This window comes from Monodon monoceros, unplaced genomic scaffold, assembly GCF_005190385.1.
Source record: "Monodon monoceros isolate NGI ecotype Baffin Bay Population unplaced genomic scaffold, NGI_Narwhal_1 Super_Scaffold_21, whole genome shotgun sequence".
NCBI lineage: Eukaryota > Metazoa > Chordata > Mammalia > Artiodactyla > Monodontidae > Monodon > Monodon monoceros.
Genome location: NW_021703778.1, coordinates 171,829,584 through 171,851,480, shown reverse-complemented (window position 1 = coordinate 171,851,480; position 21,897 = coordinate 171,829,584). Strand labels below are relative to the sequence as shown.

The following is a 21,897-nucleotide window of genomic DNA, read 5'->3' as shown; positions in this document are numbered from 1 at the left end:
AAATTTTGATTTCATTTCTGAAAGATATTTTCACTGGGTACAGAATTCTAAATTAGCAGGTTTCTTCCTTTTACTGCTTTAAAAACAGCACTGTTGTCTCCTGACTTACGCAAGTCCTGGCCAGAAGTCTTCTCATATTAATTTGGTTCCTCTGTAACATGTCCTCTTTTCTTCTTGCTGCTTTTTAAGATTTTTTTCTCTTCATCACTGGCTTTTCAGCAATTGGATTACGTGGCACCTTGGTATGATTTTCTCTGTTTGCTCTATTCGGGGTTTGTGAGCATCATGGTTTGCAGTCTTCGAAAAATCTGGACATTTTTCAACCACTATTTCTTCAAATACCATCTCCATCCTCTCCTCTTCTTCTAGAACTCCAGTTACACATATCTTGAAACAGTTGATTTTCTCTCACAGGTCACTAATGCTCTGTTACTTTGTTCAATCTTCTTTATTCTTTGTACCATATTTTGGATAGTTTCTACTACTATGTCTTTTTTTAAAAATAAATTTATTTACCTTATTTATTTATTTTTGGCTGCGTTGGGTCTTCGTTGCTGCGCGCGGGCTTTCTCTGGTTGCAGCGAGTGGGGGCTACTCTTCGTTGCGGTGCACGGGCTTCTCATTGCGGTGGCTTCTCTTGTTGCGGAGAACGGGCTCTAAGCGCATGGGCTTCAGTAGCTGTGGCTTGTGGGCTCTAGAGCGCAGGCTCAGTAGTTGTGGTGCACGGGCTTAGCCGCTCTGCAGCACATGGGATCTTCTCGGACCAGGGATCAAACCCGTGTCCCCTGCGTTGGCAGAAGGATTCTTAACCACTGTACCACCAGGGAAGTCCTCTATTGCTATGTCTTGAAGTTCACTGATCTTTTCTTCAGTACAGCCAATTTGCTGTTAATCTGTTGTATTTTTCACTTCTCTATTATATTTTTCATCTCTAGAAGTCCTAGTTCAGTCTTTTTCATATCACTCACTCATTACGCTCATTTTCCCCATGAATATGTACAACTTATTTATAATAGTTATTTTAATGCCCCTGTCTGCTAATTTCATCATCTCTGTTATTTCTGGGTTTCTATTGATTGATTTTCCTCCTGGTTAATATCATATTTTCTTGCTTCTTTGCATGCCTGGTAATTTTTATTAGATGCTGGACACAAACATTTTTACATTGTTGGGTGCTGGATTTTATCATATCCTTTTAAATATAGTTGGGGCTTTGTTCTGGGAATGCAGTTACGTTACCTGGAATCAGTTAGGGCAGGTCTGCAGCAGTCTTTTAGTCCAGGGCTGAATCAGTCCCATTACGAAGGTGATACCCCTCTGAGGAATCTACCTGATGCCCTAAATGAAAAAGCTGCTCTGAACCCACCCTCACAAAGATTAAAAAACAAGCTTTAAAAGGACTTAACTGATACAACCCTGGGTGGTGCGAACACAAACTATCTCAGCTCTGTGTGATGTCCAAAAAGTGTTGAGTCCACTCCTTTCTGGTGCTTCTTTTCCTGGCTTTGAGGTGTTTGCTCTGATGGACGCGTAGATCAGCACTCGGCCCAAATCTCAGGAGGTCCTTCTGCAGATCTCTGGAGTTCTCTAAGTAGCTCCCTACTCCCTATACTTTGCCCCTCAAATTCTAGCTGCCTTGTGCTCTCCAAACTCTGATCTCTGTTTTGCTACTTCAGTAAGGCTAGTGGACTCTGGTTTTGCTCTCCCTGTCCTGTAATGTAGAAACTGTCTCTAGACCAGGACTGGCAAACTATGGCCTGAGGACCAAATCCAACTTGCTACTATTTTTATAAATAAAGTTTTATTGGAACACGTCAATGGCCATTCATTTACATACTTAGTATGAAAGCAGCCACAGACAAGCCATGGTTAAAAGTTATAATTTTTATGAAGAAACAGTCCAGAACTCATGAAACTCAAATTAATTTAACAATCCAACACACTGAAATTCACGAAGCACCCTCACACACTTGTCTCCCCACTCTGTGCTTCTGACCCGGCCTTGGGCGTGAGTCTACCTCCCCCAGCGTGGCTCAGCAGGCCCTCCTCTGCCGAGAGCCAGCCTCCCTCAACACCAGGGTGGCCTTGCAAGCTCTGCTCCACCAGTGCCCTTTCTCCTCCTGTGTTCATGCTCCTTCTCTCCCACCCCCTCCACTGTCCTGTCAGACACTTCATCCCCAAGACTACATTCACATGCCTTGAAATCTTCTATTCACACTAACCCTTAGCACTTAACGAGGTGCCAGGCACACACGGCAAGCACTTGCTTTTTGGGGAATTAAACTCCTTTTAATTAAAGTGGACTTAAACTCGCATATTTCTGTGAACCTTCCCTTCCCAGGGAAAGTGACCCTCCTCAAACCCTGGTCTGTACTGTACGAGGAGGACGCCCATCACAACACGTACAAGCCTGTACCAGCCTTGCTTCCTTCTTCCTCCCACCTGACTGTGAGCCTCCTGAAGACACAACTGTGTCTCCATCAGGTTTGTATCCTCAGCACTCAGAAAGTGCCTACCACACAGGAAGCACTCAATACACATTAGTCACAGTTTTTATTAGTTAGTATTAATTTAATCTTGTAGTTATTCATTTATTCCTCACAACTCTACAAATACCTTTCTCCTTTTTCCACTCCATTGTAGAGATGAGGAAATTGAAACACAAAGATTCAGCAACTTCGCAACACTACACATTAGCAAGTCGGGGATCAGTGCGCCCCTGGAACCCATGTGCTTAACAACCGTGTCTGTTACCAGATAGACTGCACCAACAAAGGTGTGCTCACTGACTCAGGATGTCGTGGGAATCAATACAGATTTATGCTGCAAAATCGGATTTGCCATTTGCACACTCAAATTATCTTTAAAATGTTATCCAGGAGACAGCAGAAGCCAGAAGAACTACAATCCTGCAGCCTGCGGAACAAAAACCACATTCACAGAAAGACAAGATGAAAAGGCAGAGGGCTATGTACCAGATGAAGGAACCAGATTGGACTACAGAAAAACAACTAAATGAAGTGGAGATAGGCAACCTTCCAGAAAAAGAATTCAGAATAATGATAGTGAAGATGATCCAGGACCTTGGAAAAAGAATGGAGGCAAAGATCGAGAAGATGCAAGAAATGTTTAACAAAGACCTAGAAGAATTAAAGAACACACAAGCAGAGATGAACAATACAATAACTGAAACGAAAACTACACTAGAAGGAATCAATAGCAGAATAAGTGAGGCAGAAGAATGGATAAGTGACCTGGAAGACAGAATGGTGGAATTCACTGCTGCAGAACAGAATAAAGAAAAAAGGATGAAAAGAAATGAAGACAGCCTAAGAGACCTCTGGGACAACATTAAAGGCAACAACATTCACATTTTAGGGGTCCCAGAAGGAGAAGAGAGAAAGGACCTGAGAGAATATTTGAAGAGATTATAGTTGAAAACTTCCCTAACATGGGAAAGGAAATAGCTACCCAAGTCCAGGAAGTGCAGAGAGTCCCATACAGGATAAACCCAAGGAGAAACATGCCGAGACACACAGCAATCAAACTGGCAAAAATTAAAGACAAAGAAAAATTATTGAAAGCAGCAAGGGAAAAACGACAAATAACATACAAGGGAACTCCCATAAGGTTAACAGCTGATTTCTCAGCAGAAACTCTACAAGCCAGAAGGGAGTGGCATGATATACTTAAAGTGATGAAAGGGAGGAAACTACAACCAAGATTACTCTACCCGGCAAGGATCTCATTCAGATTCGATGGAGAAATCAAAAGCTTTACAGACAAGCAAAAGCTAAGAGAATTCAGCACCACCAAACCAGGTCTACAACAAATGCTAAAGGAACTTCTCTAAGTGGGAAACACAAGAGAAGAAAAGGACCTACAAAAACAAGCCCAAAACAATTAAGAAAATGGTCATAAGAACATACATATCGATAATTACCTTAAACGTGAATGCATTAAATGCTCCAACCAAAAGACACAGGCTTGCTGAATGGATACAAAAACAAGACCCATCTATATGCTGTCTACAAGAGACCCACTTCAGATCTAGGGACACATACAGACTGAAAGTGAGGGGATGGAAAAAGATATTCCATGCAAATGGAAATCAAAAGAAAGCTGGAGTAGCAATACTCTTATCAGATAAAATAGACTTGAAAATGAAGAATGTTACAAGAGACAAGGAAGGACACTACATAATGATCAAGGGATCAATCCAAGAAGAAGATATAACAATTATAAATATATATGCACCCAACATAGGAGCACCTCAATACATAAGGCAACTGCTAACAGCTATAAAAGAGGAAATCGACAGTAACACAGTAATAGTGGGGGACTTTAACACCTCACTTACACCAATGGACAGATCATCCAAAATGAAAATAAATAAGGAAACAGAAGCTTTAAATGACACAATAGACCAGAGAGATTTAACTGATATTTATAGGACATTCCATCCAAAAACAGCAGATTACACTTTCTTCTCAAGTGCGCACGGAACATTCTCCAGGATAGATCACATCTTGGGTCACGAATCAAGCCACAGTAAATTTAAGAACACTGAAATCATATCAAGCATCTTTTCTGACCACAACGCTATGAAATTAGAAATGAATTACAGGGGAAAAAAACGTAAAAAACACAAACACATGGAGGCTAAACAATACGTTACTAAATAACCAAGAGATCACTGAAGAAAGCAAAGAAGAAATCAAAAAATACCTAGAGAAAAATGACTATGAAAACGCGATGATCCAAAACCTATGGGATGCAGCAAAAGCAGTTCTAAGAGGGAACTTTATAGCTATACAAGCCCACCTCAAGAAACAAGAAAAATCTCAAGTAAACAATCTAACCTTACACCTAAAGGAACTAGAGAAAGAAGAACAAACAAAACCCAAAGTTAACAGAAGGAAAGAAATCATAAAGATCAGAGCAGAAATAAATGAAACAGAAACAAAGAAAACAATAGCAAAGATCAATAAAACTGAAAGCTGGTTCTTTGAGAAGATAAAATTGATAAACCATCAGCCAGAAAAAAAGGGAGAAGACTCAAATCAATAGAATTAGAAATGAAAAAGGAGAAGTTACAACAGACACCGCAGAAATACAAAGCATCCTAAGAGACTACTACAAGCAACTCTATGCCAATAAAATGGACAACGTGAAAGCAATGGACAAATTCTTAGAAAGGTATAACTTTCCAAGACTGAACCAGGAAGAAATAGAAAATATGAACAGACCAATCACAAGTAATGAAATTGAAACTGTGATTAAAAATCTTCCAACAAACAAAAGTCCAGAACCAGATGGCTTCACAGGTGAATTCCATCAAACATTTAGAGAAGAGCTAACACCCATCCTTCTCAAACTCTTCCAAAAAATTGCAGAGGAAGGAATACTCCCAAACTCATTCTATGAGGCCACCATCACCCTGGTACCAAAACCAGACGAAGATATTACAAAAAAAGAAAATTACAGACCAATATCACTGATGAATATAGATGCAAAAATCCTCAACAAAATACTAACAAACAGAATCCAACAACACATTAAAAGGATCATACACCATGATCAAGTGGGATTTATCCAGGAATGCAAGGATTCTTCAATATATGTAAATCAATCAATGTGACACACCATATTAACAAACTGAAGAATAAAAACCATATGATCATCTCAATAGATGCAGAAAAAGCTTTTGACAAAATTCAACACCCATTTATGATAAAAACTCTCCAGAAAGTGGGTACAGAGGGAACCTACCTCAACATAATAAAGGCCATTTAAAAAAAAAATGTTATCCAGTAGTCCAAATTCCTCCCTGGTCTCTTGAGGAACTAAAATAATGACATTCAGCAACTTGTCCAAAGTCAGAGTCACCAGGACTGAAACCCAGGTCTCACGGACCAGCACTGCCTCCGTGGTAGCTTGTTCACAATGGCTCTGACACCTGTAAGCTCACACCCTGGGCAATCACCTAATACCTTAGCAATAAGCAAAATACACACCTCAAAATTCCCAAGACATCAGTAATGCCTAACAGATGCATTTGTCCTTTTTTTTAAACCAAGCATCTTTTTTCATTGCTTTGAATTTCAGCATTGACATCCTGGGTTGATGTATTCCCTTAGGACTAACAAATGACACTCACAACCAGATGCACCCAAAAAAAAGCACCTTTAGCTGAACCAAGTAAGGCCATTTCAGACTTCAAGGAAGGTTACTGAGACCTTGGCTAGGCTAAAATGAATTTTCTCACATCATTTAAATAATCATTTGCTTAGTTTCTAGCCACTTTAATATGAGAATTGACCAGAATTATTTTGCTTACTTTTGAAAAGCATTATCCAAATGGATTTGAACAAGGAGGAGGCAAGGAGCTACTTAAGAATGAAGTGACTACCCCACGCTACTGGGTAATAGAGTTAAAACTACCCTTGGGTAAAACACACCGTGGTTTGTAACTGCAAGGCAATGGTGAGTTTAGTTTCGTTTTTGGCCTTGTGATAGGTTTCTCTGAAGTCTTACTCACCTGAAATCATGATCAAACATCCATTACCACCGCATACTTACTTTAGTCTTAAAATACAAAATGTCAGAAATATTTTGACAGAGTCAAGTTGAAAATTTAAGATATCCAGTGATATCTTAAATATCACTATGATCTCTTTGAATTTAATATTCTTCATGCTACATAAACCCTCTAGAATAAATCTACTTCCTAATCAAATGTGACCCCTGCTGCTAAGATTGCTGGACCCACCAGTACAAAGTTTCCTATGTGGCATCTGACTGATCATATTATTTTAACTTAAGAGTTATACAGAAGCGTGAAACCTTTCCAGGTCACCTTGAAATTTTCATCTACTTGTTCTTTCAAATAAACTCTATTCTGCAGTGCTGGCTTTGGTTTAATACAGTTATGATTCACGGCAGTTTATTCAGTGAATTTAAATAGAGATTTGTTATGCAACATCAAATCCCTTAGGTTTCCCCCAAAATTAATCAATATTTTGAACACAAAATATTCTGTCAACACCTTTTATGCAAATAAAGTGCCTACATTAATACAATCTTCTATGGGAATAATACGAAAATAAATCTTTATTTGTAGGTTAAAGCACTGCTGCTAGGCGACGCCAGCGCAGACCCAGCAAGTTGAGAGCCCCTGACGAAGCGCAGGGAGCGAGCGCCTTCGTGCTGGGGCTCCGCAGCGCCCGGCACCACACCCTGCACACAGCACCCGGCTGAGTCCCAGGTGGTCCGGGGCAGCTGGGACAAAAGCTAGGCTTGTCTGACCCCAGGGGCCATAAATGCCTGATAAATATTTTTGAATGGTAGGTCCCTTCTCACAGTCTAGCACCTGTCATGAGGAAAACGAAAGAGAATTTCCTATAAAGAATCCACAGCACCAGGGCAGGTTTTACTAGTTTCTCAAAACTTCCTCATTCTCCTCAAAAATCTCTATCCTTAAATTAGAAGGATCCATTTGAATCTGCTATCTCTACAATATATTCGTCCACTTACATGAATAAGAACTTGAGGGAAGAGCGAAAGAAGGAAGGACCCATACAAAGTCATCTGTTCTTAGTAGTTTCCAACTCTTTGGAGGAGGGAGAAAATAGAAGTATTCAATCATTTGAAAAAATAGGAAGTTAGTCATGGAAGAAGGATTTCTTGGTTGAATGAGAAAACACTTGAAAACTTCCAAGACTGCCCTACAAAGGAAAGGTTAATGCAGAGCACGACAACCCCCTCAGAGGAAAACTCTGGTGCCCAGTCTCACTTGGAACCCAGCATGCAGCCTAGAGCCGGGGTGGCGCAGGCACCGTGCCAGGAGCAGGGGACAAGGAGGGCAGGGCCCTGCCGCCCAGAGCTGCCGCCTGGGGGAGGGACACAAGTAACTGTGGGTGTGCGTGCACAAGACGTGAAAACTGCCCAAGGGAAGCACATGACAAATGCGCCAGCAACACCCCACGTGGGTGCAGGGAAGGCCTCCCTGAGGAGAGGGTGTCTAAGCCATAAGCTGAAGGATCGGTAGGAATTAACTATTTCTGAAATTCTCAGATTAAAAAGTGGCTCAGGGGGCTTCCCTGGTGGCGCAGTGGTTGAGAGTCCTCCTGCCGATGCAGGGGACATGGGTTCGTGCCCCGGTCCGGGAACATCCCACATGCCGCGGAGCGGCTGGGCCCGTGAGCCATGGCCGCTGAGCCTGCGCGTCAGGAGCCTGTGCTCCACAACGGGAGAGGCCACAACAGCGGGAGGCCCGCGTACCGCAAAAAAAAAACAACAAAACTGGCTCATACTGAACATCAACTCAATAGCTCATTCTATAGGTTACAGGGGAAAAAAATCCCCTATAATTCTAGGGTATCTAACTTTTTGCTATACTTCTGCTTGATTTTAATGAGTGTGTACACGTATGTATATATAATTAGTGTGTATACATTTATGTATATAGTAAGTGTATAACATATACATAAACACACTAACATATATTTAGCACAAAGATGTAAATACATATACAAATATAATAAAATACTATATTGATAAATATTAGTGCTTGATAAATATTAACTGAACGAGTGGGTTGCTGGCCAGAGCTTAGAAAATGTGTTTGTTAAAAAGATACTTTTTGGACTTCCCTGGTGGTGCAGTGGTTAAGAATCCACCTACCAATGCAGGGGACACGGGTTCGTGCCCTGGTCCAGGAAGATCCCACATGCCGCGCAGCAACTAAGCCCGTGCGCCACAACTACTGAGCCTGCGCTCTAGAGCCCGTGAGCCACCACTACTGAAGCCCGCGCCAAGAGCCCGTGCTCTACAGCAAGATAAGCCATTGCTACGGGAAGCCCCCACACCACAACGAAGAGTAGCCCCCGCTCGCCGCAACTAGAGAAAAGCCCGCGTGCAGCAACGAAGACCCAACGCAGCCAAAAATAAAAAATACTTAAAGAAATAAAAATAAAAAGAGATACTTCTCAGGAATTCCCTGGTGGTCTAGTGGTTAGGACCCTGCGCTCTCATTGCCGAGGGCCCGGGTTCAATGCCTGGTTGGGGAACTAAGATCCCACAAGCTGTGAGGTGCGGTCAAAAAACAAGAAGAGAAGATAAAAAAAAGATGCTTTTCTTCTCATACTTCTTTCCAAGCAACAAACTAAAACCTGAACAGTAATTCACTTACACACATTAAATTACATTTCAAAAATATCTTTATTAAAGGGGATACAGGACCTGTTTTTCCACAACTCATAACAGAAGCCTTGTTCTAAATTAATATTATAAACAGAATTTTTAGATGAGCAAATCTGAATGTGGAAAATGAATTTGCTCTCCAAGATCTGTAGCTGCAAGTTGTAATAAGCCACACTACTCATGATGATGAATGATAAAACTGTCCAGCGTTATTAGACGTTCTGAAAACCCCAGGCAGAATAAAAGAGGGAGCAATGTTCTTGTGGGTTTGGACTTAAGGTTCCAAGCTAAGAAAGATTCCTATACTCTGGGCAACAAGACCCATGGCTGGCGTTGGAGGATGAAGGTCACCCCGGGAGGCTGGACAGGAGCCCAGAGGCCAGGGCTCAGACACTCCCCTCTGGGGTGGGTTTCAGTGAAACAGAGGGCTGGCAGGGAGGGACTGAACGAAATAATTTCTTGAGGTTTTAACATTTCACAATCCATGTCTTCCATCATCGAGAGTATCAAGGAGGCGTGTCTTCACGGTGCAGCAAACCCAAGCCCCATCCTAACCCTTTCTCTGTGAGCTGTGCATTCAGGAACAAAAGTGGTCACTCAGAAGACAGAAGTCACCTCGTTACGCAGATGTTCTACGGCCCAGCACAAGCCGCAAGGGAAGCATGTGAAAGGGGGGCTTCCTCCGATCTGAGGGTCTGAAGACCCTTGCAAAATAACCCCAATTAATGAATTTGCCTGTGAAATGCCATTTTGTAACATATGCAGGGCTGTGAAGTTTTGTCATTTTTAATTGAATATCATTTTTTTTGACAAGTCAAGATACTCTCTTTCTTCAATTGAAGTAATTTTTACTCTTCTAAGCCAAAGAACAATTTAAATGAGATTATACTGTTGAATTCATTGTTAGTCGATCACAGGCTTCCAACACCAGTGCCTGATGCACGTACCATAAATGAGCAGCTACTCCTCGTCTGGATGTGAACAGGGGTCAACAGTTCGAGAGTGTGTCGGCTTTTTCCTCTGGGGCTTTAGCTCCTCTAAACTACCTGGGGAACTGAACACCTTGTTGTTTGCTAAGGCACTTGCTTTAGAGATCTGATTATTAGGCTCTTAGGTAAGGCACCTAGGTTACATGATTCCTCATTAAAAAAACCAAAAAAACCCCACAGTGTTTCCCAAGATTTAAAAGCAGGAATGTTCTCCACCTGAAAGGTTACTTCTAAGGCTCCTGATGCAGCTCTCTTGAAAGGTAATTTAATCTCACTTAAGTGGAATGATGCCTTGGGTCCTGGGCTCTTCATGCAGGGCCAAACCGTTCCAGATTTCCCCACATTCTACCACATGCCTCTAGGCAATGGGGTCCAGAAACTACTGGACCTACCCACTGGCTTTATTCCTTCTGTCCTCTTGGCTCACCACCTCCTCCCCCTCCCCAAACCCACGACAGCCCTATCACTTGTCAGGGGCTTCGGACACTGCTGAGTTCCTGCTGTGTATGTACCGAGTCAGAGATCCAACGCTGAGGGAGGTGCGGGCTGCCCTGCTGAAGCTCTCCATGCCGGGGCAGCAGCCAGGGGCCAAGAACTAGCTGTGCCGACGGCCTCGAAGCCTGAGCAGGAGATGGGAGGCACGAGCCACGTCTGCGCCAGGACCACTGACCAGGCAGGTGGATCAGATGGATTCGTGTAGGCCAGAGGCAGGCAAACTTGGGTCCACCATCTTGTAATTAGTTTTGCTGGAACACAGCCATGCTCATGGGTTTACGTATGTCTTACAACAGCAGAGACCCAGGACTGGCCCACAAAGACTAAAACATTTACTATCTGGCCCACTACAGAAAAAGTGTGCTGACCCCTGGTCTAGGCTGTCAGCAGCCCTTTCCTCTTTGGGCCATGCCTCGGCTTCCTTCCGCCCAGGAGGTCAGCTTTTGCGTGTGCACGCACGAAAGGGAACAGCACACACCCACGGGAGGGCAGGCGGGAGCGCGAGTGTGTGTGTGTGGTACGCGCAGTGGGGGAGGAGCGCGCAGGCACAGCACGCGTCTGAACCTGCCCCCGCCCAGCAAACACCCTGTGCTCCATTCTCCTCTGACAGGGACCCAGCCAGAGATGTCCCTCCCACTGTAGCACAGTCTCTGTCCCTCAAACGCTCTCCTTACTTCCCCGCCATGAAAACCCAGTTCAAGGCTCACCTCTTACCAAACACCCAGGGTGAACTCCCGTGCACATAACAGATGCTCCAAGCGCTGCAGCCAAACCCAATTCAACCTGTCAGGTTATCATCCTCACGCTTCCATTTGAGTTCATGTATCAGCAAACATGGGCCTGAGTGCCTCCTGGGTCCTAGACACCCAGCACCACCGTTTAACGTAATGCATAGGCATCCTGAGCTTTCATTTGTCCTTGTCTGTTGGATAAATTATATTAAGTCTGATTATCATTTTGAGGTGATAAAAATTGTTCTGGATGAACAACTGGGAATGTACTAAAAACTACTGAACTGTGCACTATAACAGGGCAGAGTTTATGTTATGCAAATTATCTCCAAAAAGCTGTTATTAAAATTTTTTTCTAAGGTTAATCATTTCTTCAAAAACAGTAATTTCTTAAGCTTTCTACACCCAGCACGTAATAAAATGTCATGTCTAATATCAATGAATGGAAACACTAAGGACTGCAGTAAGTAGGCTTCGTAATAAGTCACCCCAGCATGGAGTGGCCTAACCCCCACTCGTCACGTTCACAGGCTCTGCAGGCTGGGGCTCTGCTGGACCGGGTACAGCACGCCTCAGCTGGGAAGCGAGAAAAGTGGAACACCAGAGTCACCTGCCCGGCCACTCACTCGCCCGTCCCGGGAGGCTGCTGACTGGGGCCTCAGAATGGCTCCTTGCGGGCGGGCCTTGCCATGTGCTCCCCCCGCCCGAGCTAGCTGGGCTTCACAGCATGGCTTTCCCCACAGCAAGTGTCCCCGAAAGAGAAGCCAGGCAAAAACTGAACCTTTTTTTTAAGACCTAGCTTGGAAGTCACACAGCATCACTCCTGCCCTACTACTGGGTGAAGCAGGTCACACACCTGGCCCAGGTTCCTAGAGAAGGAACAGAGACCCACCTCCCGGCCAAAGTCCCACTGTGAGACAGTCCACAGGATAGGAGGTGTCACTGAGGCCATTTAGGAAAATACAGGCTGTAATACAAGCCCAATCTTCTTGAAGACTGGCAAATTAAAAACCCAGGTGAAGCGGCATCTGGCATACCAAGTTGTATTTCAAGCCCTGTGAGCTGAACCTCATTACTTGCTATAAGCTGTGACTTGTAAGCTGCACCTAACATTGCTATGTTGTTCTGTCTTAGTAAATACGGTATCGTGACCTTGATTCGATAGGTGATGATTCAGGTTCACCCATGGTGACTGCTGGGCACTTAGCTTCGCTGGAAAATACCGTAGGCAGGCGGAAGTGCAGCTGTGGAGGAAGAATTCATCTCGACACCCAGGCTGTGTGCTCCGGTGCACCCGCCACTAATCTCTCGGCACAGCACGCGGCCTGCCCTCCTCCACCCCCAGCCCCAAAGTCTGCAGCACAGTGAGCAGAAGCTGCTCAATGGCTGATGGAAGAAAGAAGGAAGGGAAGGTAGGAATGTTTTAAATTACAAATTAGAGGGTGCTAGTCCAGTTATTATGATAGGCCTCTTTTCTGTAAAAGGAAAGTAAAGAACGGTGAACTGAGAGCAAACCTCTTCTGTCAGGAACGCGATCCTGAGGAGGACAGAGAGCCAGGTTTCTGATCCTAGATCTGGTTCTCACCGCTTTGGGACCTTAACCAAGTGGCATAGCTTCTCTGGGCCTCAGTTTCCTCATCTGTAAAATAAAGGGAGTGAATTAGATGAAGATTCCTAACTGAGGCCTGTAGGTGAGTCACTGCAACACACCCACTGACGTGAGAGGTCAACTCTCCTTCAAGTTGAAAGTTCAAACTGTATGATCTGAATGTTTGTTAACAACAAAAATGAGCTCTCTGCAAGGGTGAACTGTCCTCCCGAACCAGTGGGGCTAAGCTCAGGAAAGAGAGCCTCAGCAGCCGTCCTCGTCCCCAGGGCTGCCCCAGACCTCAGCCCCCCAGGCAGCAGGCTGTCTGGGCGCCTTTTGCAAAATATTAGCCAACAGATACTTCAGTCCCACGCAATCAAGATATCAATACAGTTTACATGCACAGGGCAACTGGTTTTCAAACAAACTATGCTACACATATTTCCAACAACCAGCAAACGATCCTTTGGTAATGAAGAGAACAGGCCTTCGTTTATTATTTTCACAAGTTTGGCCCTTTGAATGTGGGTCTTTCTAACTTGGGCCTCCCCCTCCAAAGCCAACCATCCTGATATCCTGGAAGCAGAAATAGGCGGGGCCCCCTCTCTGGAAGTCAGGCTCTCCTGGCGCCCTGGGGTGTGCTGCTGGAAAGAAGCTCTTCAAATGGAGAGAGCTCTGCCGGAACCTCACGAGCACACAGGGCTGCGACCATGCTTTGGGTATGTCGAGGACTGCCAGCCCCCAGGAGGCACGGACGTGCCAGCCCATTGTGTGCTGCCACACACGGAGGGCTGGGATACTGCACGCACACAGGCTAGTCCCCAACCTCAAGCAGAAAACCATCTCTCAGCCACAGTCTGTTGCCAGGAACCAAGAGACCAAGGCAGATGTCACCAGAGGAAGAACTGGGCCGAAGTGACAACTCTGGTAAATGAAGAGAAAGGATGTGCTGCTCAAGGGAAGCTGAATTTATTTACACTGATCATGAATGTAGGCTCTCAGCTGGAACATCTCACTTAAAATGCCAGAAGGTTCAGAACCCATTCATAAGCTTTTCAGAAGGCATGCAGTCGCCATGGTAACCATGACATGATATTTCTAGGCGTTGCACATATAAATTACCACCCGTAATGCATTTAGTACAGTTTGGGGCCACCAACTCATAGCAAAATAAATCTGAGTTCTGACTCTCAGTCTGCCTCTTAGATAAACAAAGCAGAACAGCTGGAGGTAGCATCCAACTCACTCCAGGATAAGGACAGGGCTGCACACACTGAAAATGCTCATCTGAAGGCAGATAAGGACTAAGGAAATCAGACTTCATCAGCCACCACCATATGGTTGAGATTTTATAAAACAAAATGTTCCACACCAGATTCATGAAACTGTCGTTGCTTCAGTTAAAGAAACAAACATACTACATCCATAGCTATATCTCTGGAATTCGACCATGTTTAGCAAGTCAAAGAGAAAGCAGATCTCTTTAAAGAACATCTTTAATTTATTTAGAGGGCATTTGTCAACACAAATAAGGTGGTTGTTCAAATGTCCAGACCCGTCTTTAATAAGAAATCAAAGTTTTATTTCTCAGGTTCAGGAGAGATCTACTCAGTCATAATTCTTTACCTTCATCAGGGACATTGATAAACATTTAAAATACACATCATTCATGGTTTTTAAAGTCCCTTACCTTCTCATAATCCACCATGAACACAGAGAAGAAGACACATACCGTGCACAGCCTACAAAGGCATCGTCAGCCTCACGTCCCCAGGCAGCCCGCTGCATCGGGAGCTTAACAGAGCTGCTGCAGGACATGCCTGTGCTGGCACCGTGTCCACAAAGTTGCCTCTGTCCTTATCACTAAACGGCTAAGTCCAGGGAAGCACCACCTTCATTACCCCCTCCTTCAGACTGCAGGCCACAGGTAGCAGCTGTGAAGGGGAGCAAAAGACCTCCCCGCCGGTTGCTGCCATATTAACAGAGACTTTGGCAACCGCTGCATTGCAGTCTTTCTGCAAGCTACCAACCTCAGAAGCAAGAGCGCTGGAGAGAGACTCTCCAGCACAGAAAGCTGCCTTCTGAATTACAAAGATTTTGTAGAGATCTTTTTAAAAAATGCTGCAAAGACCTTGGGGGGAGCATTTCTAGATTTCCAACCTGTTTCCTAAAGGCTGACTAGTTTGTGGTTTTCACTGGAGGATTGCTTTGACAATGTCCTGTGCCGTGTGAAAATGCGGAAATTAATGAAATGTGCGTGATGACACACCATCCTTAATGCTCAAGCAGTCCCGGTGAGAATCCTGCACATCTGCTGCCTACCACCAGCTTCAGAGCCCGACGGAGGAGCTCCGGGGAACCAACCAGGACTTTCGCTCCAGAAGATGCGAGCGCAGCAAGCACTTCTAGTGCCTCAGTGGCAGCAATCACCTTGAACGCTCAGCTACCTTCACAGACAGTGCACTTGAAATATTAAACCACTGCCCGTACAACCAAACTCAGAAAAAGACACTTAAGATAGTGGCATGCTTACTAAGTGACCTTTCATCTTCGTTGCTTTATTCCGTTTATTTAGTGAGCATTAATTAACCACGTGCTATCTGTGAAAGGACATGAGTAAGGCTGAGCTCGCTGTCCTGATGGTGAGGGGCTCTCCAGTGGGGTGACACACGGAGGACAAGTCATTCCAGGCTTGAGGACTGGGATGCGGGGGAGGGCAGCGCAGCCGGGGAGACGGAACTGGAGCCGGTGTGGGGTTCCAGGGCAAGGTTCTACGAGGAAGAACATCTAACAGGAGCTAAAGGATGTGCTCCCCGCTGAGAAACGGGGAGACGAGGGGAGAACACCCTCAAAATGGTGCAGCGTTCCTCGGCACGTGCCAGTGAGTCCCCAGCGAAAGCGCGCACAGGCTCCGTCCAGAAGTCCGTCAGACCCTCACGGCCGCCCAGACAGACACCCGAGCACCTGGTCCCTGAAGCACACACTCGCCCTGGGCGCACGGCCACCAAGCGGACGTGGCAGATTCTGAACGGAACAGGGCGGCCCTGCACCAGGCCCCTCAGGACACAGCAGCGGTCCCCCCGTGGCTCTAGCCACCACCTTCCGGAGGGGTTACCGTGGAAGCTGCCGAGCCCGACGCTGACCAGGTAACGGACCGAGTGAGGGAACCAGCAAATCAAGGACCCTACTACTGGCCACTCCCCCATCGAGCGGCAGGACCCGGCCCGGCCCATGGCTTCCCCACAAACAGCCCGCCCTCCTCTCGAGGGAGAACCCTGCTCTGCCTTCCCTCTGTCCCCCACTCCCCTCACTCCTCAGGCTCTGGAATCTTCTCCTCCAGGAAGTCCTCACCGGCTCCCTTCCCACCCCCAGCAGCCAGGACCCTCCCGCTGGGCTCCCATCGCCCGAGTGGCGACCACACTGTAAGGAAGGGACGCTGCGGATCTGCAGCGCCCAGCACGCCACCGGCGTGGCCGGCGTCCGTGCAGGGGCCCCACGGGGCCGCCCCCTGCTCCACGCCGTGAGGCGCTCCCGCGTCCCCTCCTCCTGAGGCGCAGAGGATCTCAGCTACAGGACAGGTGGGAGGCCCAGGAGTCACACCACCCCGCTGGGCTCCACAGGCCACAGCCTCACCACAGGCACCCCCTGGAGAGCAGGGCGCCTCCCTGGGGCTTCACTCAGGGGAGCAGGAGGGAGCACATTTATGGACATGCTGCAGCCCTCCCACCCCATCTCTCCCCGGAGAGGCGCGATGTGAATAAATGAATATCGCAGACCAAACCAGAGGCCACCTCACGCAGGCATTCCTGACTGGCACGAGGTGGATGATCAGAAGGGAAGGCAGGAAGAGACAGCGCGAGGACATTCCTCGTTGCTTTACAGAGACCCACTAGAGTGGTTTAACGAACGCAGAGGAACTTCCATGAAACGCCTCCCGGCACATTTAGGCGCTGGCCAGGCACTCCCCCCAGATGCCGCCTTTCAAATCGCGGCTCAAGGCGGCTCTCTGGGGCCGCTGTCAAACCACTCCTCAGCTCCTCGGAAACCTGAGCCTGGGTCGCCAGAACGGGGCTCCGGCCTGAGCGGGCTCTCCCAGGAGGGTCTGGGGGAGCTGGCAGGGGTCTGACCTCAAGACTCTGCGCTTCCCGGACAAGCAATCCTCGAGGTGCGGGAGGGGCGACAGCGACCCGGGGCTGAGACCCCAGGCCCAGCGCTGAGAGCTGCGTGGGGGGTGGGGTTTCGAGGACCAGCGGCGGCGGGCTGCGGGGGCGGCCGCTACCGGGCCACACAGCACCCGCCTCCCAGGTCCGCCATCTGAAAGCCAAGGGCAGCGAGCCAGGCCCAGCAGCGCGCACAGAGCCAGGCCCCGCCCGCCGGCCCGGCAGCGGCTTCCTACCGTCTCCACTGCACGCTGAGGCGGCCGGACTCAAAGACGAGGAGGAATTTTTCAGGTGCACCGCCGGGGCGCTCAAGCAGGGCCGCCTGGCTGTGGGCTCTGGACTTCGCACAGCCCTCCTGGTGGGGCAGGGCCCGCTCTCGCACACCCTGCTCCCTCTGACGCCGGCTCCCAACCGGCCGCTCTCTTTCCGAACCTGCAATCTCTTGTCTGTAGGAAAGGAGTAACACTCATCCTACAAACCTCACAGAATTGAACTGATTAACTGCTTTTTTTTTTTTTTTTTTTTGCGGTACGCGGGCCTCTCACTGTTGTGGCCGCTCCCATTGCAGAGCACAGGCTCCGGACGCGCAGGCTCAGCGGCCATGGCTCACGGGCCCAGCCGCTCCGCGGCATGCGGGATCTTCCCGGACCGGGGCAAGAACCCGTGTCCCCTGCATCGGCAGGCAGACTCTCAACCACTGCGCCACCAGGGAAGCCCTGATTAACTGCTTTAATGCATGCGTAAGGTTCCTGAAAGAGTAAGATTCTCAAAATGTAAGGCACAACTGTCACAAAATAAAGCCAGTATCCACAAAGCACTCAATAATTATTTTTCCAAGCTTAACTCAGTTTAAATACATGATGAGAGACCTGAAGGGCTCTCCCCATTAATTGGAATGACCACGGCACAACCTGCTCCTTTATTAAAGAGCAGTAATGAAATTCATAACTAACTCAGGCAATTAGCTAATATTGCTAATGTACATTTACATAAATTTGATACAAATTATGGAAACATCCCTATAGGTCTCATTTGGATACTTAACAAAATGCTCAAGAGTATCACTACCATCTTAAGGTGTTTACTACTTCAAAAATAGACACAACCCAGTTACCAAAGTTACCGTAAAAAAAGCCGAAGGAGTGAGTGTATACTGCCTGAAGGGAAAATACACAGACAGACAAATCACTCAGTCACTCCTTGTGCTGCTGGGGCCGAAGAACAAAGGGTGTCCCCAAGAAGAAGCAGGGAGAAGAGTACAAGAAAAATATCAATATAAAATACAGACAAGAGTTAGCTGGCCTGGATGCAGAACAGGCTTAATTAGCTGCAAAAAAATCTAATGGGACACTTATTTGATAAGACCCTGTGATGGGATCTGATCTTAGGAAAGAAGGATATTGTATATTCTGGCTGCTTCTCCAGGCAACAGGGCCCAGGGCCTTCAAACATGAAACAGGAGCTACCAGGTCACCAATAAAGGCCCCAGTTACAAGAAGTAAAGCCTCTCTACAAATTTAAATGGGAACCTGAACAGTAAGTCAAAGCTGATGCAAACCCCTCTAGGTCTACACCCAAGAGAAACGAAAACATCTGTCCCACAAAACACCTGTACATGAATGTTCCGAGCTGGACTATTCATAACAGCCCAAAAGGGGAAACAACACAAATGTCTACCAATGGACTTAACGAATACATAAAATGTGGTGCATCCACACAAAGGAATACTATTCAGCCACAGAAGGGAACAGCCTGCTGACACGTGCTACAACACGGATGAAGCCTGAGAGCATGATGCTAGGTGAGAGAGCCAGACACAAAAGACCACATACTGCATGATCCAATTCATAGGAAATGTCCCAAATAGGCAATGGTTGCACAGTACTCTGTGAATATACTAAACGTCACTGAACTGGACGCTTAGGAGAGGTGAACTCCATGGTATGCGACTATCTCAATAAAGGTATCTTTTAAAAAGAAGACACAGTCAAGCAAAAGGCTTGATAGTTAATTAACATCACTTAATGAGATGCAGCTCACCATCTCAATTAAAGAAACAAAAAAGGGAACACGTTATAACAAGTCTTCACTTTGCCCCCCCAAAATGCATTATTTTGGGGGTGCCCCTTCCAAATAATTGTAAATAAGCTTCTCATTGTTCAAAACAACTCATAACCATTTCTGGTAACTCTTTCTCTCCCCCAAATCTCACAGTTCACCCATTCTGTACCCAAAAAATTGATTTTAGATTTAATGTAAAATATAAATTACACCTATATACAAATATAGCACTTTTAAACACAAGGGTGTATGACCACTAGGGAAACTACCAACCCCACCACCATCGTTGAACAGTACTCATTAGTTCTTTCTACTATGAAATAAATATGAGCACTTGGGTTTTTAAGACCCAGAAATATTTACAAGACTTGAAGTCATTACAGTCAAAGAAAACACACACAGTGGCAGTGACTGAACATAAAACTCATAAAAACAAAAACAAGCCTATGTACAAAATAACAGATTTATAGAAAGACTGCATCCTCTACACCCAGCAAAAGAGCTCCCAACTCACTCCCGTTGCTGTGTGTCCATCTCAAAGTTTTCAACAACCCAACCAACAGAAGGCAACATAGCCACCTAAGCACAGTTCTGTAATTGGCTAAAATCGTCATTACAATAATGTGTGTTTCAATTTTCCGCAGGAAGAGAATCATGTCTACTCACAATTCACAATGAGTCAATCAGTGTGTAAAATATTTTACATAATGGGAAAATTTATTGTGACCCAAAAGTTCAGTGTGTTCTCATTGAGTTACCAGAAATTACAGATGTGAAGATACTTCTGTTAGCTTAACCAAAATCAAGAAAAGAAACTTCTTTAGATATGCACACATTTTCGGTTTGGTAGATCTAATTCTTTTTATGCTACTGTATTTCAAACTACTCAGGCTGGTAAATCCGTAGTTTAAATACTGAATAAAGAAAATGTGCGTGTTGACAACATAGGTAATTTTATACTGGTTTTGACACTGCGTCTCTTGCTACCTAAAGGGCTAAGCAATGTCAAAACCTGGCAGAGATGGCTTCGGTTTTTGCAAACACCCCTATGGTGAAATGGTTTTTCCAGAATTATGATACCATCTAATGTGTTAATTAATGGAGCCTTCCCATTGTGCCTCACTGTGAATAAAAACGTCTGTGGAAAATCTTACATGCAGTGTTGCATCCATTTAACATTTTCTCATATGTTACATTCAGTGGGTTTTTTTTGTTTTGTTTTGTTTTTTTAACAACCCCAGGAGGAAAAAACACTTAAGTAATTAAAACACACACAACTTTTCTATTATGACCTTTTAAAAACCCTTAGTCTCCTATGATACTCTAAAGGCTACACTGGGAAACTGATATGTTTATATATGAAATACAGATGCAAACATTTTAAACTACATAATCTACTGATACACACACTCTAAGAAATCAAATATTTCCAATCCTATAAACGTAACACATCTGTAGCAAAGATAATACCACAGGATACTTTTTATGTTATACATTGGTCCCCCCAAAAGGGTAACTATAAAACACAAGGAGTCTCTTTTAAACCCTGTTAAATAAATTATTTGCAAATATTAACCACAAAACTCTAGGTGATGCCACCATTAATCACTCATAAAACCCCAGAATGTGTCTTGAAGGAAATTTTTACAATACAAACGCTATTCTTAACTATCTTAAAATACATCGCAAAAGACCATTCTCACAAGTCTTTTTGAAAACTATAATATCTCATAACATCTGAAAGACTGAAAGTGTGTTTCTGATTCAGTGTCATGGCTCATTAAATCTGAAGTCCAGTACCTTGGACAAAACTAATTCTAAATCTTTTGGAAGAATAATCTTTAATGTATATGTTCAGATAAGAGTTAATACAATCTACGTAATTTATCAAAGACCACATAAAAACTTCAGATACAAAGTGACACCTGCTTCAGGTACAAACGATTTCACCCTGTATCCTTTTCAAATGCCTGAAATCCACATGTCTAGACATATTTCAGTATTGGCTCTTTGGTTTCTAATTTAAAAAGGCAAGCTTTCCTGCAGCCTGGCAATTAAACAGTTTTTCAAAAGGCAAAAGCACCATCTCAGAAAGCAGGTAAAGCTTTTTAAATTAAAGATTTCTATTTACGTCAAAAGCTCACCCTAAAAACATCAAAATAAAACTATACTCACATTTTAAAAGTCAGAAAACATATATTAAATCCACCCAATGTTGAAAACTTTTGGCTCAAGAGGGCAGAGTGTGAGAGTGCAGACAGGTCACCCCAGAGCTGAGGGCCTCAAAGTTCTCCACCCAGCCGTGAGGCTTGATTCGCAACCGTGGAGGGGACAGAGGTACACAGGGTCTGGAACGGAAGACCACGTGCCGTGCAGCACCTCGTCCGAGCCTCCCTCTTCCGCCCTGAACCTGTGGCCAGGCGGCCAGGCTCGAGGGAAGGGACCCAGGATGACGCAGGACAGCCACCACCTACACGCCCCGCGCCGCGGCACGGTGCCCCGCAGCCAGCGCCTCGGGGGGGCACACTTCTCGAAAGCAAGGGCGGGGGATGACAGCCAAGCCAGTGACCGCCAGCGCTGCCCTCCCCATGTGTGCTCCGCACAGCACCCCAAGGGAGCACAGGCACTGTGTTTTCCTCTTTCCCAGCCCACTTGGCACAAATGCCCGA

The 21,897-nt window shown here is 45.6% G+C and overlaps 1 protein-coding gene across 8 annotated transcripts in view; it reads right to left on the bottom strand.

The window, feature by feature from the left end:
- The window catches only part of TRAF3 (TNF receptor associated factor 3), a 118,399-nt gene that overhangs the window by 58,122 nt on the left and 38,380 nt on the right, over positions 1-21,897 (bottom strand). For 3 of the 8 annotated variants that reach the window (XM_029239375.1, XM_029239369.1, XM_029239378.1), the window contains exon 1: positions 11,396-14,603. The exons of 1 other annotated variant lie outside the window; for it this stretch is intronic. The gene's annotated coding sequence lies outside the window, so the exon portion shown is untranslated. Of the gene's footprint in view, positions 1-11,395; positions 14,604-21,897 lie in introns of those variants that run through there. 4 more of the 8 variants (XM_029239372.1, XM_029239373.1, XM_029239371.1 and 1 more) reach the window with 4 other exon arrangements.